The sequence below is a fragment of the Lonchura striata genome, chromosome 4, assembly GCF_046129695.1.
Source record: "Lonchura striata isolate bLonStr1 chromosome 4, bLonStr1.mat, whole genome shotgun sequence".
Lineage (NCBI taxonomy): Eukaryota > Metazoa > Chordata > Aves > Passeriformes > Estrildidae > Lonchura > Lonchura striata.
The window spans coordinates 145,431-157,900 of record NC_134606.1 but is presented as its reverse complement, the minus strand read 5'-3'; positions in this window follow the sequence as shown (position 1 = coordinate 157,900).

The window sequence follows — 12,470 nt, the reverse complement described above, 5'->3', positions numbered from 1 at the left end:
AAGGGAGGACAAGGCGGGAAAACTGGGGATAAACCAAGTTGCACACGGGGGTACAAAGGAATAAACCAATACATAATACAGGGATAATAAAACATACAAATAACGCAACTCCACAAACACCTGAACTCTAGTTACGATTTATAGGGGCCCAAATAGTTTCACATTAGGTGAAACATTGCTGTGAAGCCTAGAAGTAAATGAAGATTTTGATTTTTAGAGTACTTTGACAAGAAAGCAAAAAGAAGCATACTTTTCTGTTTGGCACTTACAAATTAGACTAGGGCTGCAAGCAAGAAATAAGTGATTCAGCGGTGGCATAGAGAGAGCTGAGAGTAATGGGATTAATATAAGGAAGAACAGACTGACATGGAAAATGCATTTTCTAAAAGCCAGGAACAGCTCTCCAAGAAAGGGATGAAAGTCCTAGTATGGGAACTTGCAATTTCCAGTAAAATACCCCAGAAAATATCCCACTGAGGATATTTTCAAGCCCATATCCTGCATCCAGCAAGCCCCCACTGGTGAGAAGTGTGAATCCTCAGCTCCTCTGCCACTGGCTCACTCCAGTTTCTCCAATTTTCACACATGCTCCAGAGTTGTAGGACTGACTCTGAAAATTATGAGCAGTTGCAAGATTAATTGCTTTAAAAGCAGAAAAGGAACAGAAAATGCCTAAAGGCACATGGACAGATAATATGCTGTATTCATAAAGGTTTTAATAATTTATTGCTAGCAGCTGTATAAAGATATTCTGTCCCCTTCCACCACTCCTCTTCAAGGACGACTCAAGGAACTCAAATCAAAGGATGTCTTTGTCTTGGTTAGACAAGACAGGAGTCTGTGAAAGAGGGCAAAGCCTCCTGTACAATGGAGAACGGCAAACCCCCCTCCCCCTGAATTACCAGGATCTTTAAATTAAAAGGCTCTCAGGCAAAGATATGGGAGTGGGAGTAACAATTCTTTACTAGGAGAAAACTGGACAACAATTTAAAAAAAGGCAAATGCAATCGGTACAAACAAAACCAGTGAAAGAAAAAGTCTAGAACCTGAGGAATGCCAGTATCAGTTTTTCTGGGACAATTGCTTTCCCTTGCAATAGTTGATGAGTTGCAGCTGAAGTGGTGATCTTTAGAAGGGTATAATTTTCCTCTGAAGATCTGGTGGCAGTGGGGGCCGGTCTTCCTCTGCGCCGGGGTTGCCTCTGAGCTCCGCTGCCGTCGCCTCTGCGCGCCGGCTGCTTCGCTGCGAGTGCCGCCGAAGAGAGAGCGAGAGAGAGCTGCTTTCCCCGGGAATCCCGCGCAGAGAGAGAGAGCTGCTTCTCTCGGAGTCCCGCGAAGAAGAGAGCGAGCTGCTTCCCCCCTCTGGGTGGGACCCCTCACGGTGTTACATTTTTTCAGCCCTTCATTAAATCAGTCAATGGTGTATAAACAAACCATTGCCTCTACAGGACAAACCATTGTCTCTGAGAGAGATAACAAAAACCTGTCCAACCGGTTCGCCTTCGACAGATGGCAAATGGAATACAAGCTTATCTTACAACCCAGGACATTATCCACCCCTTATTCTATTTCCATCTGCACACCATGAAATCTTACACCCAGTTCTCTCTTAAGACCAAGTTTCCCTGTGGTACACAGCGGGTCTCCCCATCTTCCTGCATTACCCACCAAGTGTAACCAGGTCCTTGAGCAAAGACAATCCCACGAATGGGTTGGTCTTTGCCTGAGGTGGGATTAATCCAAACAGTTTTCCCTAAAATACCTTTCATATGTACTACAGGGACCTTATCTCCATCTACTGCGTGTAAGGGTTCTGACTGAGCAGGGCCAGCTCGATTGACAGACCCCCGGGTGTTGACCATCCAGGTTGCTTTTGCCAGGTTAATTTCCCAGTTTCTAAATGTTCCCCCACCAAGTGCCTTCAGGGTAGTCTTAAGGAGTCCGTTGCACCGTTCAACTTTGCCGGCAGCTGGAGCATGATAGGGAATATGATATATCCATTCGATACCATGTTCTCTGGCCCAGGTGTTGATAAGGCTGTTCTTGAAATGGGTGCCGTTGTCAGACTCAATTCTCTCAGGGGTGCCGTGTCTCCACAGGACTTGTTTTTCCAAGCCTAAGATGGTGTTCCGGGCAGTGGCATGAGGTACAGGGAAAGTCTCCAGCCATCCAGTGGTGGCTTCTACCATGGTCAGCACATAGCGCTTGCCTTGGCGTGTCTGGGGCAGTGTGATGTAGTCAATCTGCCAGGCCTCCCCATACTTGTACTTGGACCACCACCCACCATACCATAGGGGCTTCACTCTCTTGGCCTGTTTGATGGCAGCACACGTCTCACAGTCATGGATAACCTGGGAAACACTGTCCATGGTTAGATCCACCCCTCGGTCTCGTGCCCACTTGTAGGTGGCATCTCTGCCCTGATGACCTGAGGCATCATGAGCCCATCGAGCCAGGAACAACTCCCCCTTATGGTGCCAATCTAAGTCTATCTTTGACACTTCTATTTTTGCTGCCTGATCTACCTGCTCGTTGTTCCGGTGCTCCTCATTAGCCCGACTTTTGGGGACATGGGCATCTACATGACGGACTTTCACCGTCAGCTTTTCCACCCGAGAGGCAATGTCTTTCCATATATCAGCAGCCCAGATTGGCTTTCCTCTACGTTGCCAGTTGGCCTTCCTCCACCTTCCCAGCCAGCCCCACAGAGCATTGGCTACCATCCATGAATCAGTATAAAGGTAGAGCTTTGGCCACTTCTCCCTTTCAGCAATGTCCAGAGCCAGCTGAACGGCCTTGAGTTCAGCGAGTTGGCTCGATCCACCTTCTCCTTCGGTAGCTTGTGCAACTTGGCGTGTGGGGCTCCATACGGCTGCTTTCCACTTCCGGTTCATCCCTACGATGCGACAGGAACCGTCAGTGAAAAGAGCGTAGCAGGTCTCCTCTGCTGGTAGTTGGTTGTATGGTGGAGCTTCTTCAGCCCTTGCCACTTGTACTTGCTCCTCATCATCAGTGAGACCAAAGTTTTCACCTTCTGGCCAGTTCGTAATTATCTCCAAAATCCCAGGGCGATTCAGGTTTCCAATACGGGCGCGTTGAGTGATGAGGGCAATCCATTTGCTCCATGTGGCGTCAGTGGCATGGTGGGTAGAGGGAACCTTTCCTTTAAACATCCACCCCAGCACCGGTAGTCGGGGTGCCAGGAGGAGTTGTGTTTCCGTGCCAATTACCTCCGAGGCGGCTTGAACTCCTTCAAAGGCAGCCAAGATTTCCTTCTCTGTGGGAGTGTAGTTGGCTTCAGACCCTCTGTAACTTCGGCTCCAGAATCCCAGTGGTCGGCCTCGAGTCTCCCCAGGCACTTTCTGCCAAAGGCTCCAAGACAACCCATGGTTCCCGGCTGCAGAGTAGAGCACATTCTTGACCTCTGGTCCCGTTCTGACTGGGCCAAGGGCCACAGCATGAGCGATCTCCTGCTTGATCTGGGTGAAGGCTTGTTGCTGCTCAGGGCCCCAGTGGAAATCATTCTTCTTTCGGGTAACCAGATAAAGAGGGCTCACAATCTGGCTATACTCAGGAATGTGCATTCTCCAGAAACCTATGGCACCCAGGAAAGCTTGTGTTTCCTTTTTGCTGGTTGGTGGGGACATAGCTGTGATCTTGTTGATGACCTCAGTGGGAATCTGGCGCCGTCCATCTTGCCATTTCACTCCCAGGAACTGGATCTCTCGGGCAGGTCCCTTGACTTTGCTCTTCTTGATGGCAAAGCCAGCTTCTAGTAGTATCTGGATGATCCTCTCACCTTTCTCAAACACTTCTGCCGCTGTGCTCCCCCACACAATGATGTCATCAATGTATTGCAGGTGTTCTGGAGCCTCACCCTTTTCTAGTGCAGCCTGGATCAGTCCATGGCAGATGGTGGGGCTGTGTTTCCACCCCTGGGGCAGTCGGTTCCAGGTGTACTGCACGCCCCTCCAGGTGAAAGCGAACTGAGGCCTGCATTCTGCTGCCAGAGGAATGGAGAAAAACGCATTAGCAATATCAATGGTGGCATACCACTTTGCTGCCTTGGACTCCAGCTCGTACTGGAGTTCCAGCATGTCCGGCACAGCAGCGCTCAGCGGTGGAGTCACTTCATTTAAGCCACGATAGTCCACAGTCAATCTCCATTCTTTGTCAGATTTGCGCACAGGCCAGATGGGGCTGTTGAAGGGTGAGTGGGTTTTGCTGACCACCCCTTGGCTCTCCAGCTCCCGAATCATTTTGTGGATGGGGATCACGGCATCTCGATCCGTCCGATACTGCCGGCGGTGCACTGTCGAGGTCGCAATTGGCACGCGTTGTTCTTCCACCCTTAGGAGTCCTACTGCAGAGGGGTTTTCTGACAGTCCAGGCAAGGTGTTCAATTGCTTAATGTCTTCTGCCTCTACAGCGGCTATTCCAAAAGCCCACCTGAGTCCCTTTGGGTCTTTGTAATATCCGTTCCGGAGGAAGTCTATGCCTAGGATACACGGAGCATCTGGGCCAGTCACTATAGGGTGTTTCTTCCACTCCTTCCCAGTCAGGCTCACCTCAGCTTCCACCAGAGTCAATTGTTGTGATCCCCCTGTCACACCAGCAATGGAAACAGGCTCTGCCCCCACATGTCCCGATGGTATCAGAGTACACTGTGCACCAGTATCAACTAAAGCATCATATTTTTGTGGCTCTGATGTGCCAGGCCATCGGATCCACACTGTCCAGAAGATCCGGTTTTCCCGTGCCTCTCCCTGGCTAGAGACAGGGCCCCTCTAACACTGGTTATCATTCCTTCCCTGGGCATACATACTAGAGGTCCCTTCAAGGGGGTCTGACAGATCGTACCCACAAGCTTGGTCACGGGAGGTTGAGGCTACCTTCACTTTGGTGGAACTCCCCCGGTTAGAGTTTCCCTCCTTGAGTTGACGGACCCGTGCTGCCAGGACAGAAGTGGGTTTCCCATCCCACCTCCCCATGTCTTCCCCATGGTCACGCAGGAAGAACCACAGATTAGCCCTTGGGGTGTACCCTCTCTCTCTAGCTGGGGATTGTTGGGTGCTGATTCTGGGGCCTGTGACTCTCACGGGTGCTGTATTAACCTTCCTTATCTCCTCCCTCATCTCCTCTTTAAACTCCTTAATCACAGCTGAGATATGAGCCTGCATTGGGCCATTAATCATACTCTCATAATTCCTAAGTTTGTTGGCAACAGAACCTATTGTCTCCCGGTGGGTGTCAGCATTGATCGTTGCAATGAAGGTGGCGTATTGAGATGGCCCAAGATTTGCTAGACTCCACAGCATTTGTCCCGTACACCTGACCTTGTCAGGATCATTATTGTGTCGTCCATCCCTCCCAAAGAGTACCTCCAATACTGCCACTTCTCTCAGCTGTTGGATCCCTTCCTCGAGGGTCTTCCAGCGCATTCTATGATGGTGCTCTTGCATTCTCTCTCTGTGGATAAACCTCTCCCTGACACTCATTAAGAGCCGCTCCCAGAGAGAAAGGGACCCTGGTTCCCTTACAAAAACCTGATTTATACCCGAGTCCTGGGTCAAGGGTCCCAAGTTCCTTGCCTCACCACCGTCCAGCTGCACGCCTGTACCCATAAGATCCCAAACCCGGAGTAGCCAGGTAGCATAAGCCTCACGCCCTCGTCGCACAATGTCTTTATGCAGATTGCGAAGACTTTCGTACGTCAGGGACTCGGTGATGATAGCAATCTCTGGCTCCCCTGTGGGTTGTGAGGTTCCTCCATTCCTGTCCCTATCTGCAGGGTGCTCTGCTTTCACCTTAGACTTCCTTGTTTCTACCGGGGCCACTGCTGCTGACCGTGACTGCCCTTGTGGTTCAGCTGGAACCTGGACAGTTGTAACATTAGTGGGTTCCACAGCTGTACTATTAGACTGTCCCTCCTCAAGGCAAAGGGCCGGTTTCTCACCAGCTGGGGAAATGCACTCCTTCAGCATCTCTCGTATCTCCTTAACCAGAACCCTCACCCAATCTGGGCGGTTCATTTCTGAGGTGGGCTGTGGGGCAGGGTCAGGCTCTGGAGCAGCAGCATCTCGAGTCTGTGGTGTAGGTGTGAGGGTAGTTATCCAGGTTAATCTTCCCTTATCTCTGAATGCTAAATATAACAGGACTATCAGCAACACCACCCATTGTATGGTATCATTAGCACTTATAAAGGATCTTAACCCTTTGAGAACTGGTGGAGCAGACCCAAAAAGATGGTTAAAAGGTTGAGAGAAAGTTTGCCCAGGTGCTATTTCCTCGCAGTAGGTACCGTTATTAAAGTAACCCCAAAAACATACAGTTAACGTGTGATAGCTATGAATCCATGTACCTGCCTTCCAGAGGAAATTAAAGATCCATGAATTCCTCACCCAATTAACCCAGAAGCCAAACTTGATAACAGACACCGTAGCCTTAGTTATAGGACCCATTTTTAGATAAGGGTCTGCAAATGGGAAAAGTATAGCTACGATCACATGCCACCCAAACCAAGGTAAACTAGACCACATGGTGATGCTGAAGATGTTTTTACACACAACAAAACCAAATTACTTAAGAACTGTTAATCCTTTTTCCCTCTCAATGCCCTCGGGCCTCACGTTGATGCGCCAAATTCTGTCTTGGTTAGACAAGACAGGAGTCTGTGAAAGAGGGCAAAGCCTCCTGTACAATGGAGAACGGCAAACCCCCCTCCCCCTGAATTACCAGGATCTTTAAATTAAAAGGCTCTCAGGCAAAGATATGGGAGTGGGAGTAACAATTCTTTACTAGGAGAAAACTGGACAACAATTTAAAAAAAGGCAAATGCAATCGGTACAAACAAAACCAGTGAAAGAAAAAGTCTAGAACCTGAGGAATGCCAGTATCAGTTTTTCTGGGACAATTGCTTTCCCTTGCAATAGTTGATGAGTTGCAGCTGAAGTGGTGATCTTTAGAAGGGTATAATTTTCCTCTGAAGATCTGGTGGCAGTGGGGGCCGGTCTTCCTCTGCGCCGGGGTTGCCTCTGAGCTCCGCTGCCGTCGCCTCTGCGCGCCGGCTGCTTCGCTGCGAGTGCCACCGAAGAGAGAGCTAGAGAGAGCTGCTTTCCCCGGGAATCCCGCGCAGAGAGAGAGAGCTGCTTCTCTCGGAGTCCCGCGAAGAAGAGAGCGAGCTGCTTCCCCCCTCTGGGTGGGACCCCTCACGGTGTTACATTTTTTCAGCCCTTCATTAAATCAGTCAATGGTGTATAAACAAACCATTGCCTCTACAGGACAAACCATTGTCTCTGAGAGAGATAACAAAAACCTGTCCAACCGGTTCGCCTTCGACAGATGGCAAATGGAATACAAGCTTATCTTACAACCCAGGACAGTCTTGCATCCTTTTAGGTGGAGTCGTAGTTTACCAACCACAGAAACTTATTTTCTGGTAAGAAATTAGAAGTACTGTTATTGAGTTCAAGGCTTGTGAAAAATTCCAGATGAATACCCTGGAAATAAAAGAGTGTTTGCCTTGGTTCTGGCTGGGGAAAGAAAACTTGCTCAAGGGAAGGAGTTAAAATTAAAATTAGCTTAAAATTTGCTATGTACTTCAGGGATTACCTGAAATAAAGCCCAAAATGCAGCATTTCAGGACTCTCCTTTGCTAGACAGCTGCACATCCTGTGTCTCTTAGGTTACAATGCAAGATGTAACCAAAAGTATGTATTCTGTTACCATCTCCATAAACTGTTAAGATAGGAGGGGCAGTGTTCTTCATCCTCTCCACGACTCATCCCCCATAGCTCCATAGCTCCCTCCTGGAGATGTCTTCTGCTAATGGGCCATCAGACTCAAAATTACATCACCCCACTGTGAGATGCTCCGCCCAGCGGGAGGAACCAAGCATTCCTACCTGGATGTCAGCTGAGGTCTGGAACACCATCAGCAGCACTACCCACTGGATTCCCAGAGGACAAGACATCCATAACCACACTTCAGAGAAGGACCAAACTCTTCTACAGGATCACCGCTTCAACAGAAACACATCCATCACTCCAGTGGGACTGCAGCCACCATTTCATGGGACTGCTACATACACCCTGACGCACGGGGTGTCAGGTCATATTCTGCATTCACCCTAGAGAACTTGGGTGGTTCAGCCTGGAGAAAAGAAGACTTTGGGGCGAACTTTGAGAAGCCTCCAGTGCCTAAAGAGGCTCCAAGGGAGCTGGAGAAGGACTTTGGACAAAGGTGTTGATTCCCTTGCAGGACAAGGGGGAATGGCTTCCCACTGCCAGAGGGCAGGGTTAGGTGGGATATTGGGAAGGAATTCCTGGCTGTGAGGGTGGTGAGCCTCTGGCACAGGCTGCCAACAGAAGCTTTGGCTGCCCCATCCCTGGAAGTGTTCCAGGCCAGGCTGGATAGAGCTTGGAGAAACCTGGGATAGTAGAGGGTGTCCCTGCCCTGCAGAAGGTGGAATTAGATGGTCTTTGAGGTCCTTTCCAGTCCAAACAATTCCATGATTCTGTGATTTTCAGCACATCCTCCTGGCCCAGCAAGGCAAGCACCTGCCACTTAAGCCAGGCTATGAAACTGTTCCCTGTTCCACTGTACCGCCTGTTTTCCATGGAAATAGCATGTTCATCACAAATGTTTTGCTGTTGCTACTCCTGGGCTCCACCAGGGGCTGTTCTCTGGCCTTCACAAGTCTTTCTATCTCCTGCAGTAATTAATACCCTCATCCACACCCCTGTGGTCTTGGCAAGTTGGCAGGTGGCATAAAGACCTTGTCATTAAATATTTCATTACTAGGCAGTCCAAGATATTAACAGGGACAGTAAATAGTAAGTGTCCTCTTTCTGAAGGAAAATTAACAAATTTATGATACACTGCCTTGCTTGTTTCCACAAGAGAAGAAAAAATCATGGTGCCAACTCTCATTCAAATGCCCATTAAAAATACTGCTTAAATCCTAAAGAAGGGTTTGCCTGAAGAGCTTGTGTATTATAGGCATTCCTGGGTAAATAAAGACAGGCTCCTGTGTCTGTACAATAACAAGGATTTCTAAGCAGCTAAAACCTGCCTGGCTGGACCTGCAGAACAAACAAAATTCAGCATATTTCTAGAAAGAGAACAGAGAATTTCTAGTCTCTTCTCTTTCTCTTCATTTCACTTAGCCATGCTACTAGTATATCTTGCAGTCATTTAATTAGTTTGATTAACTAGTCTGATTCTGCAGCATCTCTGAAGCCTTTTCTTTAAAATTGAGGTTATTCCTCCTCAGCCTAAAACTAAAACTCCTTTTTTTTTTTTTTTTTTTTTTTTTTGTTTTTTGGCCAGATCTGTAAATTTCCTCAGTATTAACTGTGCTGGTATAGGAAGGGTAAAATTTTTTTCATGTTTTTTTTTGGTTGGTTGTTTTTTTTTGTTTTGTTTTGTTTTTTTTTGCAATTTCCTAATATTCCTCTTTTGAAAACCTCTAATGCAGGCTGCAAGCTGAATGCCCATCTAGCTGGGACATGAGGAGAATGCTACAGCATCTCAGGGCCACTGGTCAAGATAGTAGCTCTTCTGGGCAGAGGAGGGGGGAGATGGAGAGGGGCCAGGGACACAGAATGAGGTCCCCATGGCCTCCTTGCTTCTCTGGCCCCAAGCATGCCAGCAGGGATGCATCCCTGGATGTGGCCAAGGAGCCATGTGCCACTGATAGTGTGGGGGCGTGGCTTTCTCTCCATGTAGCACCGTTATTGACTTTTAAGAGAAATAAGCATCTATGTTATTGTACTCAACCCTCTCTTGCACAGGAGACAAAATAGCTGGTAGAGAACTGTAGGAGAAAAAGGAAATTCATTTTCATGGATTTGGGAAGGCAAAGTATTTTGCAGGATAAGACAAAAGAGGTTATTATTGCTTTTTGGTCCTTTTTTTTTTTTTAATGAACAAGAATGAAAAGAGGAGATAAAGCATGCAATTCCTTGGTTCAGATTCCATTTCAACCTGTTTTTTCTCACCTAGAAAGTGTCTAATGGACAGACAGGGATTGTTGTTGTGGTTTTCATCCAAATATAGCACCCAGATCTCAGTTTTTGTTTCTTTATCTGATATTTCTTTCTTATCTGCTTGTTTCTTTGTTATCCTATACTTCTTTTGTATCTTACACAACAAAAACTTTCAGCACTTATTCTTTGCCACCTGTCTCTCCTCAGATCATTCATTTCCCAGTCTTCATTGATGTGAATATTGATTGTGCTATCCAAGGGCTCTCCTCCACATTAAACCTAATCCAAGCAGTCATGTCCATGGCTGAAATCCTCCCAGTAGTGCTGACGAAGAGGCAAGAGGCTTAAAGATTCTCATGTCTTTTTGCTGTCCCTGCTGAATGCTGTGCCCATCAAAGTAACTGAATCTTAATTCACATTGGCTGTAACCAACTCCATAGGCAAATTCCATATGTAGATTTCAACCCAGCTTTTCTTTCTTGGGGGATCAAGAAGAGGAGGTTAGGAAAATGCTCACTTGCTGTCCTTCAGCTTTTTCCTTCCCTCCCCTGCTGTACTTCATACCTCCTACGTTTGTGGAGTCTTTGTGGCACCCAACATTTTGGAAAGACTTTTCCTGGAGAGCAGGAAGCACAAAGCTGGAGCAGGAGTGTTGAAGATGCCTACTCACATCCGCAGGTATTTGTCCCTGCAAGTGTGAACCAAAATCCTTTGCTATCTCTTTTATCCACTCTGGAGGAAACAGCCTCAAGTTGCTCCAGAGAAGGTCCAGGTTGGCTATTAGGGAAAATGTCTTCCTGGAAAGGCTGCCCAGCCCTGGCACATCTGCCCAGGACAGTGGTGGAGTCCCCATCCCTGGAGAGATTTAAAAGCTGTGTGAGTGTGGCATTTGGCGATGTGGGTTTGTGGTGGCCTTGGCAATGCTGGGGTAGCAATTGACTTGGTGACCTCAGAAGGCTTTTCCAACCTCAGAAATTCTGTTACTCTGTGATTCCCTCCAACATTCCTTTGATATCCCTGTTTTCTTCTCCTACTGCTGCCTTCTCTGCCTCTTTTCCTCATTAACAGCAACACAGAGATGCCAACTGCCTTTCTTGTGACCTTCATATATTTTATATTCACTTATCAAATGCTTCAGGAGGGAGGGAGGTAAGGGTGTTTTGTGGTGTATATCTTATTGATGGGATTCTCACCAGTGCTTTTGATACACAGACTTGACTCAATTGATTTCTGGCTGTGTTTCTCCCCTGAGCCTCCCTCCTGTCTGCACTGAATTGGTTTTCATGTGCAGATTGCAATCATACCAATTCTGTGTGTGCACAAGCATCCATGAGATTAAACTGCAGAACTGCAATGCAGGTAGCATCAAGATTGTTCAAAAGAAAAATAAATAAAAAGTCAGGGCTATTGAATTGCTTTTCTTTTTTGCTCAGTCGTACAGGAAGAAAATACATGAGGACCACATCATGGCAGAGATCCCAAGAAGTAGGTGAGTGAAACAAAGAGGGGAGGAAGTTCGTTATCCCATGAACCAAGTCTGGGACACCAGATTATTTTAACTGCATCCCCCGAGCTTGTACAGATCCATTGCTTCAGCATTTTCTTAGGGTCTCTCCATATTAAGAGATGGGTGCCGCGCTCCCGCCCCAAATCCCTTTTCTCTCAGCCCCGGCTAGCTCTTGTGGGGCGAGGGCGGGCGATGGAGGCACCCTCCGCCGCTCCCAGCTGGGGTTTGGAGAGTGCCTTTGTGGGTTCCGGGCAGCGCTAGCAAGCCTCGCGGTGGTAAATGAAGAGCGGATATTGCTGGAGGCTAAGTCCGAGTTTATTGTAGCCCAACGGGGCCAAATATCCTAGAACGGTGCCAGCCAACAGGAACAAGCACAAGGTGCTTGCACTGGCTTATAAACTGTAAGGGAGGGGTATCCAACGACCAATGGGGATAGGGATAGGGGGTGGCTCCGGGATGGGGGGATATGGTGGGGTCCAATGGGGGAAAGATATGGGGGGAGCCCCAGGTCCTCGCCTAATCACCCGGTGCCCTGAGTAGAAGCTTCTGGATGGATGGGAAGGGGCACCGAGTGATAGACAAGGCACCCGGGGGGGGGTAAAATGCCCCTTTCAGGGTGATGGATAGATACGGGGAAGGCGGGAAGGGAGGACAAGGCGGGAAAACTGGGGATAAACCAAGTTGCACACGGGGGTACAAAGAAATAAACCAATACATAATACAGGGATAATAAAACATACAAATAACGCAACTCCACAGATGGGCGTGTTTTTGACACAACACGGTGAAGGTGGATTATTTGCTTCAGCAAGAGCTGATGATGTCTGGAGGGTTTTTCAGGTACCTCAGCAGCCAGGAGCATGTGTCTAGGTCACTAGGAACACTTTTTGATCTTGTTCAGTTCTTTTCTCCATGAGGCTCCGTGGGCTGCTGGCAAGGCCCAAAGTAAGGAAGGTTGTCCCAGTGTCCGTGCTC